The following is a 16,426-nucleotide window of genomic DNA, read 5'->3' as shown; positions in this document are numbered from 1 at the left end:
ATATTTGAGTGGGGTCCACTCATCGGAATTTGTTAATTCTTGCGTATTCTTATTCCTCGTTGCGTCGGGTATAAGATTGATTATTTATTTGCCAAAATCATTACTATAATGAATGAGAAATTGATGCTCAAAGTATGCTTAAAGAACACATTAGTCATGTGTAAATAAAGTGAATTGCAAAAGTCCCACATGGGTTGGGTAAGTGTGTTGTGGTAGTGTTTATATACTATCCTCTCTCTTAAGTGGTCAAGCAAGTGCAAGAGAGGAGAGTGTGTGTGGGTTATCTCTTAACCCCTCACGCGCGCACACACACACACACACGCGCGCCGCCGCCGAGCCGAGCCGGGCCGGGCCGGGCCGGGCCGGACCCGGGCCCGGGTTTCGGGTTTCGGGAATGTCTCGGTCTCGGGCTCGGGCTTGGGCCTTGGGCTCTTTGGGCTTATCCTTAACTTTTTATTGCAAAGTTCACTTACGATTTCTTTTAATTCCATAAAATAACTTTTGTGTTATGTTTGGAATTAATTTATTCTGCGTGCCTTTATTCTGGAGAATAAAGGAGACTTAATGGAGGCGTTTTTGAGCGAGCTTCCAAGGCTGCTCACGTTCAAAACCTGCAGAGTTAGTGAGCAGTAATGAGCATTATTGTATTAATTGGAGTTTATGGCTGAACGTTAGAGTTTATGGCTGAACGTTTAGATGGTTCAAATTCGGAACCTACTCTGCATGCTCGGCTATAAAAGGCCTTCGGATCTCTCATTCTGGAGATACAACGAAATCCATATATTCCCCACTTGTTCCCGTTTCCCTCTCTCTTTCTCAGAAAGTTTCTTTGTCTTGGTGATAGTACTCTCACAGGTTCAAGTTCGCTTAGGGAGTCAAGTGGTTGGTGCTCAGCTTGTCTCCGACGTCGTTGTATCCTGGGAGGCTTTCGTCCGAATTATCCTGCACCTGAGGAGGGCGATAAAAAGCTTCAAGGAAACCGTCAAACGGGCCTCGACGTTTCCGATCTTTTTTTTTGTGTTTTCTCCGGTTCTTAGTTCAAAGGTGTAACCGGGTTTTGTAATTTATTTTTTACGTGTACTTTTCGTGCATGCAATTTGTCTTTTATCCGTCTATATCAATATTATTTGTAATATTGCCGCTAACAAGAAGTTCATCCAGTTTCAGCTCACAGTCAACGTCGCCGCCTTAGTCATCAACTTCATCGCCGCCGTTTCCGCCGGCGACGTTCCTCTCACCGCCGTCCAGCTCCTCTGGGTCAACCTCATCATGGACACTCTCGGCGCTTTAGCCTTAGCCACTGAGAGACCCACCAACGAGCTCATGAAGAAACCCCCGGTCGGACGAACCGAGCCGTTGATCACCAACGTCATGTGGAGAAACCTCTTGTCCCAGTCGTTTTACCGAATCTCCGTTCTTCTGGTTCTCCAGTTCAAAGGCGAGTCGGTTCTCAAGGTCTCGGAGCCGGTCAACGACACGCTGATCTTCAACACGTTCGTTCTGTGTCAAGTCTTCAATGAGTTCAACGCTAGGAGTATGGAGAAGCAGAACGTGTTCAGAGGGGTTCATAGGAATAATCTCTTCATGGGCATTATAGCGATCACTCTTCTGCTTCAGGTCGTGATGGTCGAGTTTCTGAAGAAATTTGCGGATACTACGAACCTCAATTGGTGGCAGTGGCTCTTCTGCATCGACGTGGCGTCGGTGACGTGGCCGATCGGGTGGTTGGTTAAGTTGATCCCTGTCCCCGATACGCCGTTTCTTGATTATCTCCGGCGATCGCTTAAAGGGCTCACTAAGGTTTTTACGATTGAATTTCGGAGAAAGAATCGAGAGAGAATGAAGAATGATGAAAAGAAATTCTTTATTCAAAATTGTGTTGAATGAAACAGTACAGAGGACAACTTATATACATACTCAGATAAAAGGAAAACGACGAAAATAACTAACTCTACAACCAAATTGAAACATGATAGAATGAGAAATATATATATATATATATATATATATATATATATATATATATATATATATACTACGTGCTTCGCACGTGAATAATAAAGATTTACTTATTGTCATATTTTTATTCACATGTCATGTGAATAATAAAGATTTTGCACATAATATTAGTTAAAATTTATTAACACATAGTAATATTAATTGGAAATACTCAGAATACATATTTAATGAAATGATATTTAAATACATGCAATGATATTGATTTCAAGTGACGTTTTTCTCCTTGAAGACAACATCGGAAAACAAATTTTGGTCTACAACTATTTTTAGGAACATGTTTTATGTTGTCGAAAGACACCGTAGCCATAGAAGACAGACATAACGACCACACCTTAAAACGCTACGATTAATCTTCACATAAGGGTTTTTTACACATGATTTATGAACAGTAAGCATACTTTCATCATATGGCCTTGGTTCAACCTGAAATCTTAAAAATTTAAATCACTAAGACAACTTCCCTTATTTGATTCAAGCATACGATTATATAAGAGAGTTAAAGAAAAAATGCACCATCCAAATTCTCAAAATCCATGAAACACCAAACTCATTTTTGAAGACATGACTACTAAACCCAAAACCCCATAAAATCAAGCCTGTGACTCGGTATATGAGAGCGGAACCGTCTAGCTGGTGTGAAAAACGCTTGGTAACCAATAACAAGTGTCAAAATAGCAATTTTTATTACTCTGCTTTGAACAAAATAACGAATCAATTCTTTCACCCTTTCAAATGTTGGATTTTCTTCCGATGACCACATTATACTCAACATGGAATACCTTAAAGAAAATTGTTATAAATAAATGAATTAATGACATTTTTGGCCCCTCGTCTTTGACCTCTTTAACACCTTGGTCTCTGATGAAAAAACCCTGCAGTCTTGGCCCATTATGACCAGGCAATTTTCATATTTGGTACTTCTGTTAATTTTTCTGTCAAAATTGGCGGATACTCATCACGTGCAAGTCACGTGTGCGAATTGTGGAGGGTAATTATGTCTCACCTATATTTCATTTCATTTCCTTTGATTTAAGAATTTAAGTAAATAGAATTTCAGAGTAAATAAATGAACAATTAACAGAACGACAGCTCCACCGACCGTCGACCGTCGAAGCTCCAGAACGACCGTCAAAGCTCCACCACGCACCCGCCGTCGGGAACGCACCGGCTCCGGAGCCACGCGCCGGCCTCCACGTCGAACAGGTCCATCTGAGAGACGAGAACAAAAAACAAGACAAGAAACCCACTTCAGAAATCTTGTTCATTTAAATGATTCAGGTGGCGGAGGTGAAAAAGATGAAATTTTTATACGTGGGCTTGTATGTACCAACATGGTGAGACTCAGAAACCAGAACCCACATCAGAAACCCACATTCAATTTGGGGCTTTTCGATCGCCGGCGCGGAGAAGCAACCAGGTTCGTCACCGGCGGGGCTGTGACTATCGGGACCTCGGGCGGCGGGACTGTGACTGGGGTTCGGGGCTGTGACTATCCATGGAGGTTTGGCTAAGCTAGGATTTGAGCTCTTGAATCTCTCTTGTTGTATCGAAGAGAATGGCGACCATGAATCCCTTCGACTTGCTGGGCGACGAAGACGCTGAAGACCCATCGCAGCTCAGAGCCCTCATCTGGAGGCGTCGCGCGCCACAGAGCTCGCCACAGCGCCGTCGGGGCAGACCAATGGCATGTGCAATCCCCAGGAATTGCTCCGAGACCGAAGCGATTCGTTCAGAACTCCAGATTCAGCCAACTGTTTCCCTGATTTCACAAACACAGCAAAAAAAGTATTTGATTTTGCGATCCGATTCCAAAACACATACTCAACGCTAAAAACCAAACCCTAGGTCGAGATTTTTTTTTTTCGATTTCATTCGTACCAATTGATCGGAGGTCTTGAAGATGCTGACGCATGGAAGCGTCTTCATTCTGGAACAAGTGAATCGGCTTGTTACTCTGGTGAGGCTGAGCCGCCACGAAGAGCGCTTCTAGAAGCCTGTCGGCGCAGAGCCGGACGTCGGCGATGAGCCGAGCCGCGTGGGAGAGCCGCTCCATTGCCTGAGCCACTTGCTTCGGCGGCGCATCTCCGGTCGGAGCTCGGGCGGCGGTGTTTTGGCTAGCCGCCGCCGTAATCGCCATAGCTTGGTGTTGAATTTGAGGTTCTCGGTGAAAGAAAAATTAAAACGAAAATTGGAAAATGAAATTAATAATTTCCCAAATTAATTCAATCAAACTTGAAAAAAAAATAAAAAAAAAAAGTCAATATTGTATAACTGAGAAGGGCATTTTAATAACTTCACTCTTTTTATTCGACACGTAAGCATTTTCTGTCTATTTTGACACTAAAAGTAACAGAAGGATTATAATTGAAAATTTGATTATCATAAAAGATCAAAATGGCATGTTTTTTTCATCAGGTACCAAGGTGTTAAAGAGACCATAGACGAGGGGCCAAAAATGTCATTAATTCTAAATAAATAAATCATTCAGCTCAAGCGGAAGCTCCTAATTGGAGTTGGACAAAGGCTGAGCCGCGAACGAATTCACTAACCAAAATACTTCTGGTATTTGTACAAACCCCAAGATCTTACAATCTAAAAGAAAAGAGGAAAATTACAAATGAAATCAAAACTAGAAAATGAGAGAGAGATTGGGAGCGCCTGTGAGCTGACGTCTCGCGGTGGGACCGGGGCTTGCATGCGGCTTCTTGTAATCAAGGATTGTTTGGTTCGGCGTATTGAGTAAAAATACCAATGCCAACAGGAGTGTCCAAATATATGATACTTAAAACCTGGGAAAAAAAATGTGGATTCAGATGCAATTTTGGCAGACTTCCTTTTGGCTTTCCTTCTTCAAAACTAAATGGTCATGCGTAATTACAAATTAAGCTAATTAATAAATAAAAATAGAGAACACATTGTAATTTCATCGAAAAACTACAACATGCAATAATCATTGATTTCATAATACAGAGTATTCTGCTCTAACTGACTAAATACTAATGCATGTTTATCAAAGGCTAAGAAAAATATATCTGCAATGCACCATTTCGTTGAATTATATATAATAAAAAAAGCAACGTATTTTAATGAGGCAAATTGAGGATTAGGGCTTATAAATGTCGTCTTGGAAGTTTTAGGGTGATAAATTGGAACACGAATGATTGGTAATTTTGACCAAAAAAAAAAACAAACCTTGACGGAGGCATTTCAACAAACAGTGAAAAAACTTTGCAGACTTACGAAAGAGTGGGTATCATATTTGAAGGTAGATGTGGAGAAATTTTCCTCAGTTCTTGTCACCCCCAAATCTAGAGAACCTGCAAGTATGCAAAGCTGTAGTAATAATACACAGTTGTTCCTGCACAACTTGCTAGAGAACCTGGAAGTATGCAACGCTGTAGCAATTTCAAACCTAGCACACGGGAAAAGCCTCGAATCATAATTTCAAATTCGGACCCAAACAGAGAGCACGAGAACCCTAAAATGAAACATGTACAATACAAAATTCGTGTTCAGTAACAAGCGCTTTCACAGGGGAGGAGCAAGGAAGGAATTGGGCCTTTGTCAGACGAAACATTTTAGGGTTTGAAGTCGAACCTGGTCACGGCGAGGAGGAGCGAACCTGGAGCCCGACGACGTTCACGGTCAGACCGTTGATTTCTCCGGATTTTCTAGCGTAGAGGCTACTTTCGCACAATTCCAACGAGAGATGAAATATTACCTTGGCTGAAAACCTGATTCATAAGCATTGATCAAGACATAATCTTTATCAAAACTTGATAGCAAAATCAAGCAAGGAGTGAAAATGAGGAAGAAGAGAATTCAATTCAAAATCAAGAATCAAGAGAAATCCGAGAAGTCAATTTAAAACTCACTTGAGTTTCCGTCGATATTAATCGTAAAGTATCCCAAGAGCGATTTTTATTTTTTGAATTGAGAAGATGAATTGAAAATGAGCCATTCCATCTCACATCATAACTTGAAGGGTTTCATCAGAAATAGAAAATCAAGAGAAAAAACAATTGACTGAAAACCTCGGAATTTCGACTAAATTATCATAGCAGATGGCACGCAGAAATTAATTTGAAAGAAGAACGAGATAAACATTACCATTGATCATGATGATGAAAATGGCATACCAAAAGGGAGGGACTGAGTTGGGAGGAACCAGAGCCAAAGGATAAAGAATATCGTCTTTTCCGTACCACCAATAAAAAGCATATAACATGAAGCATGAACACTGAACTAAAACCCACAAGCCCCGCAAATTTCTCTCACCCTATCATAACAAAACAATCTAAAAGATAATATAAATAATTAAATAAAAAAAAAGCTTCGGAGAAGAAATCAACCACCAAATAAACAATTACACTTGAAAGGCAACAAAACGAGAATCTTCATCGTTACCTTCAGAGCCGTCTGTTTCCAAACAATGTCGTTCGATTTAAACATCACCGTGGCGATCCAAATCGCAACTGAAAAGCCTGAACAAGCTGATTGGAGTAAAAGCACCGAATTTAAGGTAATCCAAATTGGGTCAAAGAGAAATTTAGAAAGAATCTGACCTCGGTAATGTTGGTGAAGAAATACCAGAAGAAGCAGAGTAAAAGGCAAAATCTGCTCAAACCACTGCGCAAAATGTTGGATATCCTATCTCTGGTACGAAGGCTCCCTCGTTCCGCCACCGCCGGAGTCTCCAGCGACTCCGTCCCCGGTGCTACCGTCACTCGTTCCGGCATTTCCGGTCCGGTTTCCGGCGCTATCCCTGTCGTGCTCCAAGGCGCCGATGATCCTGATCGAGACCTCCTCTTCCTCCTCGTCGCCGTCTCTGATTCCCTGGCCGTCGGTTTCGTCTCCGTCTTTGGATCCGAGGAACGATCGGCGCGTGGAAGTGAAGAGAATTTTATTCAAAATCAAGAATCAAGAGGAATCCGAGAATTCAATTCAAAAATCACTTGAGTTTCCGTCGATATATTAAATGTGTCGAGCAACAAATTGTGAAGTTTCTTTATATCCCAACTACGGTTTTTTTTTTTTTAAGTGAGAAGATGCATCGATTGAGAAACAATGAATCAGCGTACAGAGGTGTGAACAGTAATTTCGGAATTGGTCATATTTTAATTGGTAGAACCTTATGATAATATAGAAGAAGAGACGAGAAAGAAACAGAGAGTCGGAGAGAAAATGGTGAAGCGAGCGTTTAACAAAGAAACCGTCCAAACCCAAACGGTTACAAAGTAAAAGAAAAATAAACGTGTTGTATTGTAAACAGTAATTTCGGAATGACGTGTCATATTTTAATTGGTTAAAATCTTATGAACAGTGATTTCGGATTTATATTTATATAGATACTAGATAGTAACACGTGCTACGCACGTGGTTAATAAGGATTTACTTAAAAAAATATAATTTAAAATTAATCAAAGTTACTTAATTAACGAATTTTAAATACTTAGTCTCATATTCATAAATAAATAAATAAAGTAAATGTTTCTCATAATTTTTCAATAAACATACACAATCACAAAATACTATAATAAAATATAGATGAAAAAAAGTAAATAGCATAGAAAATACATGATGTCCTTTAAATAAAATAAAAAAATAGTTTAATCAAAGCCTAAGTTTTTTGTTAGAGGTGGATGTTGCAGATGAGTGATCATCATCTTTGTTTTCCAATTCTTGGTCGATAAAATTAAGTTCAGTGAGCTTGTAAACTTGACTAACGGTGAAATCGTGTTGCATTCCTATTGAATTTAGAATTTTCGTGTCTTGAATATGGAATGCTTTTGTGATAGCTTCTTTGGCCTAGAATAGTGGCCTTTCAAAGAAGATTTTTTGTGAACTCTAATGTTGCAAATGTGAATAACGATTAATTTTGTAAATTATTACAAAATTTTTAGATAAGCAAAACATTTTTTTATATATTGTTTTACTTGCTCCGAAATGTTGGATATTTGTGAAGTCTTACATGAAAACATTTTTGCAACAGTGTAATCAAAGCACGCAGCTTCGAACTTCTTTGAACCATCCGTCAAAATGAACTGAATGCATAACCTATAAAGTATTTTGTCACATGAGAAAAATATTGTCATGTGAAAAAATATTTTGTCACGCGGATTTTTTTTTTTTTTTTAAAGAAGCAAATATTGGCAAGACTAATCTTTGATTGGATAATCCTCAGTTGGATTTTCCTCTAATTCTTAATTAGCAAATGGTTACGCACGTGATAAATTTAGGTAATAATTGGCAACGATATTAATTAGATATTTCAATGTAATTATCTAATTTTAAGTAATTCAACTCCGCCGAGACCCTGAATACAATCTCACCCTTTTATGTGTGCAGAACCCAAAACACTGAAAGAAAAAAAAATATCAGCAATATACATTTTTTTATAAATTATGAAAAATATTTAATAGCATCCGAGAGCTTTGATTCAGCATCCAAGCTTGAATCATCGCGGTGTTTTGCTAATGGGATTAATAAATATCGTCATTTTAATTTGTTCTATCAAGGTCCACCGAGGCAATTAAATCACTGAATTACAACACGAAAAAATAAAAGGAATTAAGAAATGAAGAGAAAACGTTAGCTAATTTCTTCAATAAACTTGGAGAAGATTAAAACATGTACCAATAAAAAAGTTATACAGATCGTTATTAACAACAACTTCATTTCGAAGAATTATGGTAGTCAATAATAGAGAGCAACTACAAATATAAATAAAATTTCCGAAAATATTCCTCAACTCAAAACGCAAAATCTAGCTTCACCAACTCAAGCTGCATATTAGCAAAGTAAAAGTAAGAACCTGAATTTAAAAATTATTTTCGTGTTCCCAGTTTAGTCTAGGATATCACCGGAGAAGATGACCTAGACACGGAAAAACTGAAACAAACCCAAATTCAAGAACAAAACATGAACTGATCCATTCGAAATTGACATCCAAAACCTAAATAATCTAGAATCAACAATAATGTTTGTCCATATATCTGCCACCTGCAAATAGATCAGCCTGAATAGCTTAGTTCTTGCATTATGAGAATCACTTTTTCTTGAACTCTCTGGAGATTCGTATGATATCTTTTCTTTTGAGAAATTTTATAAAAAAATATGACTCATAACTCACAAGTCATGATATTGCGTTTTTACTCGCCAAATATTTGAAACATATGAATATTTGGACCGAAATCCTCAATGACTGAGAAAATACAGCATATAGCCACGTATGGCCGCAGCCGGAAGCAAAAAGATAAAATACCATTGCAAGCAGCCATATGTGGCAAAACATAGCCTTTTTAATAATCGATTAGGGTATTTTGGTCAAACATGCCATATTTTTTCCAATTTTTACAGGTTTGGATGGCGATCCATTTCTTCATAAGCAGTTGCTCTGCGTTGTATTCTGCTCAGCGTTTTGTTGATATCGAGACACCTTTCTAGTGTGAACGTGGGACATTTCATTGCACTCAGAGTTTTACCTGCCTGCAAATACTCAAACCATCTACAAGCATTTACTCTGGATCGAAAAGCGGATATAAAAGTATAAAGCTTTGAGCTTAAAGAGGGCTTAAAAAGAGAAGATTCATTCATAGTTTCAATTGAATTTGCTGAAAAGCGAACATGATTGCATTCTCATCGGTTATCTTCGTACTCTTAGTTACCTTCTACGATCATAATTGGCTCTTCCCAATGGGCTTACGATTTGATTTCACTAAAAGGGAATTTATTTGTGATTACTAAGCGTGGATCCGGGAGCCATGGCATCGAAGATCCGAAGAAACTCTAAACTCAAGAAAATCGGAATAAAACGTCTCATTATGGCGTTTGTACATATTGGAATAAATATAAAAGAAGGCTGACCGGCAACAAGTTAAGCGAAGCGTAGTCGGTGGAGTCCCGGGTTAGCTTCGGACGGTGGTGCTCGCCAATGATACTCGAGCTAAAGAAATTTCAAATTTAGAAAAAGAATTGAACAGGCTAAGAGCGACCGCCAAATGCAAAAATGGTAAGTTAAAGCTTAGTTGATGCATTTTATCGAACACATAGCGGACCAAGGGATTGTTATGATAACAGAGAAACGCCATTGCGGCTCTTCTTACAAGATGTACACACCATATTCATCGCATGTGCATTTTAGTTCATCATCATGGAAACAGTGTTTAAAAAGACGGTTTGTAGGCGCGCCTACTCTAAGGCTTACGCCAGGGAGTCTTTCTGGCGTTATGCGCCTCAGTCGAATAAGGCGAGCGCCTTAGGCGGTAGAATCGCCCTTTACCGCCTTTGAAATGAGAGGTTTTTTTAAAAAAAATCTGGGCCAAAATAATCAGTCGGGCTTGTAATTCGGGCATTTTTAGGTTTTTTTAATGACAATTAACTATAAGTAATTAAACCACACCACTCGGTATGTGAACCGTCTCTCACGCAACCCTCTATGTCCCTCACGTTGATATCATGGAAGATGATGACGATGTTGTTTGATCACCTAGATGATGACGAGGACATGGAAGATGATGACGATTTTTCAGAAAACGAAGAGCTAGAAGACTGGATCGGTTCGGTTCGGTTTTTGACATTTTTAGTATCCGAATCCAAATTTTCGGTTTTTTAAAACTCGGTCCAGTATCCGGTCCAATTTAGTCTAAAACCGAAATTCGGTTATCCGAATATTCGGTTATCCGGTTTCTTAAATCCAGTATCCAGTCCAGTATCCAGTTTTTAAAATTCGGTTATCCAGTTTGTAAAATTTCAGATCCAGTTTAATATCCAATTTTATAAAATGGATATTCATTTTCTAAAATCCAAATCCGGTTTGTAAAAATTCAAAAAACGAGTACAAACCACTCTTATAAAGCTCCAAAATGACAATACATAATCTAAAACTGAGTAAAAAAAATAAAATTCAAAAAGATACTCGTCTCCAACTACATGAACATGTAAATATCATAATATAAAATTAAAATTACAACCCTAATGATCATAACAAACCATACAACGATTGAATTTGTGTGTTACTTTTATAGATCACATAATCAAGTTGTAGTAGCAGTATGAGTTGATATATGAGAAGTTTGTTCTTCTAATGTTGATCATCATCTGTTAATAATAATGACATAAATTTAAAATAAATTTGTTTTAATAAACAAACAACAAATGAATATGTCAAATAACTTATCAAATAATTATCTAACCCAAAACAACTTGCTTAGAATCATTTAGTGCTTCCACTTCAGTAAAATCTGATTTGGGAAAAAAATAAAAACGCTAGGTCTCTCTCAAAATTAGGTCAAGTATTTTTTTTTTAATATATATTTATTTTTAATTAAAAAAAAATCGGTTAAATAACCGATATCCAGATTTTTCCAAAATCAAATCCGATATCCGGTCCAGTTTTGTAAACCGGATCGGTTATCCGAATCCGAATTTCGGTTAGCTGACGTGGCTCCGAATTTCGGTTTCGGTTCGGTTTGGATATCGGTTTTATCCGATTTTCGGTTCGGTTTTGTACAGCCCTACTAGATGATGACGAGGACATGGAAGATGATGACGATTTTTCAGAAAACGAAGAGCTAGAAGACTATGATTTGTTTGATTAGTGTCGTCGAGTTTAATTTATATTTGAGTCTAAAACTCATTTTTTTTTTAGTTTTTGTTTTAATACTTATGAAAACTTGAAAATTACTATGAATTTTATATATATTATATATTTTCTATATTATTTTTTAGGCTTACACCTCGTACCGCCTAAAGGCTTACCGCCTCCGCCTAGAAATGGATTTTGCCTCAATTCCCGCCTCCGCCTATTTAAAGAAATCTGAAAACTTAACGACACCATGAATCATAAAAGGAAACTGTTTCGGGTTTTAGTACAAGATATTCTTCTCAAAGATTACACTTTTATCATACATTCAATGCAATGTAGTTATACAAAAGAAATTGGGTGAATTCGAAATGCATCATCACCAACATTGTTTACTATTTCAATAAGAGTGCAATACATCACCAATGGTGATGCATTACCACGTGAAATAAAACTGACACCTGGGCTGCACTAAGTCTTGAAATTTTGAGAAATGATGTGGTGTTGCAACACCCTAAGATGATATGTGTCGATAAATGTTTTTTTTAAGCGCTACCCAGAAAAAAAATGTAAAATGATACTCACCTTGACAACTGAAGCAAAGTTATCATCTAAGATAATAATATCTGAACTTTCTTTTGCAACTTCAGTTCCTTGAATCCCCATAGAAGACCAATATCTGCCTAAAATAGAAATTGTCGTAAATGCATTAAACTACTACCAATAATTATTATAATAATAAATAAAGAAAACAAAACATAAAAAGAAAAATAGATCAATTAACACTGACAATATCTTATCTTCGCAGTGTAGAGTAGAGGAAAACATTATTATGCAGAAATGAAACACAATGCGGATATATTTATCCATTAAGATATTTATAACTATTCAAATTTGAATTTGCTTTTCATATCCTGTTGTAAAATTGATTGGCATTTCAAGATTGACGACGGTATCATGGCCCTTTTATGTTGACACCCCTACGAAATCCCAAAAACTCACCAGCCCCACAAGGACAATATTGGACCACAAGAAATATCCTTCTCAAGTTGGAAAAGTGCAATGATTTTTTTTTTTTTTAAAGAAACAACAGCCATGAACAATGAAATTATGAAATGCACAATGATGACAGACCTCGTGAAGTGCAGGTGCGTCATTGGTGCCATCTCCAGTTACAGCGACGACTTCTCCGGACTTGCGTAATGCTTGGACAAGCAATAGTTTGTCATTCGGTGAAGATCTTCCCATTACCTGTATGATTGCTTCAACTTTAGTACATTACTACTGCAAGACTGGGTTGTCCAGTGGACGGATACTATATTTAATAGCTTAACATTCTCTTTAGTGGGTACCGTTATCTTCTTGGCAACTTGTTCCCTTTCCTTCTCCGAGAGCGCGGAAATCTTTTCCTTCAATGATGTTAGGATGAGTAGCGTCTTCTAGAGAACGGAGTATTCCACACTCCAATGCGATCGCTTTGGCTGTTTGTAGATTGTCACCAGTAATCATGCGTACCTAGAGTGCAAAGCAAGGATCATGTCGCATCATTGATATAAGAAGAGACAAAAAGGTTCTAAAAGACCATTTTGCAATTACATACACATAGCATAGCAGTCTAGAGGAAATTGGAGTACCTTAACACCAGCAGCTGTGCATATTCTCACAGCATCTTGAACTCCAGGACGAAAAGGATCCTACAGACAAGGCATGGTGTCAGATCATTATGTAACGAAATATATCACAGGAACGGACCTTAGTTTGCTACAAGCCATAAAGCTTGTAGAGTCGCCATTGTTTGATGAGCCAATGACAATACATCATTTGATACTAAAATGGAAATAGGGGTAAAATATCCTTTGTTTCCTTAAGGTTGTACACTTGAAATCAAGATCAATACACTCGAACTGAGAAAACTCTGCCTCACAAGTGGGGGAAAAGAAGAGGTTCACACCTCGGTAATTTTGAAGCTTACTTAAATTTCACATAATATGACCTGAACATAGCTGCTGCGTAGATTTTTTTTTTTTTTTTAAAGCTCTTGTTCATATCCAAGTAAAAAGGAAGGATAACAGATGGATGATACAGTAAAACAACGATAATAAACCGGAATAAGGGCATCGTTTTCACTTTAGCAGTGTAAAAGAGAATGCACATATAAACGTGGGAGTGAGCTTATTTATTTATGGAAATATATATTTACATTAAATTACTTGAAGAGTTTCTCAGTTCCATCATGCACAATAATGTCTCTATCTAATAAAAAAAATAGCAAGTTAAAGCTTAGTTTCCATTTAAAATATGAGCTTCCTCTTTTTGGTGGCCGAATCAATTACACAGAGAAGAAGAAGAAAAAGGGAAGGGAAAACAAAAAAGACAACACAAAACCCTAGTATTTAATTATAGAGCGATGAAGATCATCAATTCAATTTCAGTTTTCGATTTTCATTCGGACCTCATTTTGTTGAGCTGGTTCAGCGCTGGCTGAAGAATGTTGTACAGAACCCAGCCGATCGCCGGCGCGATCACCCAGTAAAAAAAATAACAATCTCATAATACAAAAGCAGTAAAACAGATGTTTTTTTTTTTAAAAAAAGGGGCTAATACGATTCATGATGAAAACAAATAAAAGAATAAAATTAATTCAGGAAGAGAAATTAGACCTCAAGCAACGGAAGACCACTGATGAAGAGAAGCAACAGAGTGAGGAAGATCGGGATCTCAAAAGAAAAACTCAACCTCAGAGAAAAACTGTACACATAAAGTAGAGTTTTTTGTTTATAACTAACCTCCATCGGCGAAGAGGAGCTGCAGAACTTCGCCACCAACATTAGTCTGCTCATCATATTAAGAGCAAGTCAGCATGATATAGAACTGAGGTCTAGAAATTTCTAACACTACAGACACCATTGAGGCACTGAAGGTAGAAATCATACCTTCACTGGAAGTTCACTGCCAAATCAATCCACATATACAATTACTTGTCCCTCTCTGATGAGATCTCTCTGAAAATCCATAACTAAAATAAATAAATATAAAACCAATTCAGAATCGCAAGTTAACTCGATCAAATTTACGTAAAAAATATGAACAACGATTACAGAGTGAGTACGAATATGAGACGAAGAGCGATCCAAGCAAACCTTTACCTGTTTAGGTTTCGGCCAATTAACCTAGAGAATTCGAACCATCTGCTTCCCTAAATGTTCAGGGAAAAACTAAAATTAACGAAACAGCTCAGCCAAACAAACGAACCAAAAAAAAAAAAAAAAAAAAAAACAAAGAGTAAAATCCTAAGGACAATGATATTAATTTTGTTTCACCTGAGTCTAACAAGACATTCCAAGAGAAGATAACAATCTCGAAGAACAAGAAACCTGAATAACAACCGGTGCCAATATAGCATAGAGAATTGACATCATCATGACACAACATAAACATCGAACCCTACATCAGATTCACGAAAGAAGAATATGGTTTACACAAGAGGCAGCCATCTAGAAATTCAAAGCAAACCAAATACAAAAATAGATATTGGCAATAACAGAAAGGTTCCAAAGGAAACAATAGATCTATAGCCTTTCCGATCATTCCAGGTTCATAGATAACCCTAAGAAGACGCAGATGAACCTTCAGAGACGAGTAAGACAAGGGCCAAGGAACCACAATTCATGTAAAACCGTCCTAATTGTTATATGACAGGTAAGTAACGAAAAATCAAAAGTAACTTCAGGAGAAAAAATCGAGAGATCGACAAACAGAAGAGGTCAATTAAACGAAATATCCATATATCAGGTGATGGAATACCAGAGACCTTGTGATGCGATACGAGCCTCTTGAAAAAAATCCTAACACAACTTGAAAAACGCAAAACCGAAATAATTCTAATGCGCTAAAAAACAATTACCTTGTTAAAGAATTCTTAAATCTTAATTGTTTGATAATTCAAAAGAGATTACAGATCCTATAGCGATGAAGTCGAGAAAAGAAACATGCCGAAACCATAGAAACCCGCGGAAGATAAAACTGAATTGGGCTAAAATAAATTACAAAAGTAAACCGCCGACTTTTTTACGCTTTAAAGGTTTTTATTTTTCAATTTCATTTGAAGATTTCACGGTTTGAATCGGCGGTTTGGCCGATTCGAAACTGACCAAGAGCTATTTTACTTCAGAAATACCCAAAAACGTGAGAGAGACTGAGAGACAGGGGATATAGAAAAAGAAATGAATTCGAAGGAGATGAAGTGGAGGGACCTGGAGATCGAGAGTGGCGTGGTAAAAACTTAGGTTTCAACATGGTGTAGGGTCTGAGTCCACCATCGCAGAAGTCGGTCGGCGATCGGACCAGCGAGATCGATCAAGCAAAAATTATTTGGGTCTGGACTTGGACTGAATACGTAGAAGATAAGATGGGAGAGAGAAGCAGAAGATATAAAAGAACATAATTTGAAAAGACATGCCTAACGGAATGGACACACCGGTTTACTTTTATCGAATGGATCAATTTTTGCTGGATTACGAAGATGAAGCGACGTCATTTTATTGAGCGTCCACAAAAAAAAAAAAAAAAAAAAAAAAAAAAAGATTACGTGTCATATTATAATTGGTTAAAAACCTTATGAACAGTGTTTTTCGGATTTACACTTATTATATTTTAATAGATATAGATATAGATTATATAGATATATATATATATATATATAATAAATATTTACATGAAATCGTAATTCGGGTACATATAAACCTTTCACATGAAATAAAAAAAAAATGACGGCAAGTTTTGGGCAAAAAAGAGATTAGATGTATACTTTTTCGAAATATGACT

General features: G+C 37.3%; 1 long non-coding RNA gene and 2 pseudogenes across 3 annotated transcripts; all 3 read right to left on the bottom strand.

The window, feature by feature from the left end:
- Positions 1 to 3,518: 3,518 nt before the first annotated feature.
- Positions 3,519 to 4,156, bottom strand: LOC149388415 (mediator of RNA polymerase II transcription subunit 27 pseudogene; annotated as a pseudogene). Its single transcript, XR_016300645.1, has 2 exons — positions 3,898 to 4,156; positions 3,519 to 3,778 (listed from the first exon to the last, which is right to left on the bottom strand). The product of XR_016300645.1 is annotated as a mediator of RNA polymerase II transcription subunit 27 pseudogene (transcript).
- Positions 4,157 to 4,490: 334 nt separating this feature from the next.
- Positions 4,491 to 7,272, bottom strand: LOC149388414 (uncharacterized). Of its 2 annotated transcripts, none has more exons than XR_016300669.1 (6): positions 6,585 to 7,272; positions 6,427 to 6,503; positions 6,130 to 6,316; positions 5,617 to 5,753; positions 5,260 to 5,497; positions 4,491 to 4,808 (listed from the first exon to the last, which is right to left on the bottom strand). It is a non-coding gene; the product is annotated as an uncharacterized LOC149388414 (long non-coding RNA). The 2 variants fall into 2 exon arrangements; XR_016300668.1 differs by having other exon boundaries at positions 6,130 to 6,298.
- Positions 7,273 to 11,995: 4,723 nt separating this feature from the next.
- LOC149388413 (calcium-transporting ATPase 9, plasma membrane-type-like) lies at positions 11,996 to 16,058 on the bottom strand (annotated as a pseudogene).
- Between the last annotated feature and the right edge of the window lie 368 nt (positions 16,059 to 16,426).

Source organism: Urtica dioica, chromosome 8 (assembly GCF_054948205.1).
Source record: "Urtica dioica subsp. dioica isolate 48M chromosome 8, U.dioica_male_clone48M_v1_H2, whole genome shotgun sequence".
NCBI lineage: Eukaryota > Viridiplantae > Streptophyta > Magnoliopsida > Rosales > Urticaceae > Urtica > Urtica dioica.
Note: the sequence above shows the minus strand (reverse complement) of the source record. Positions and strands in the feature narration are given on the sequence as shown.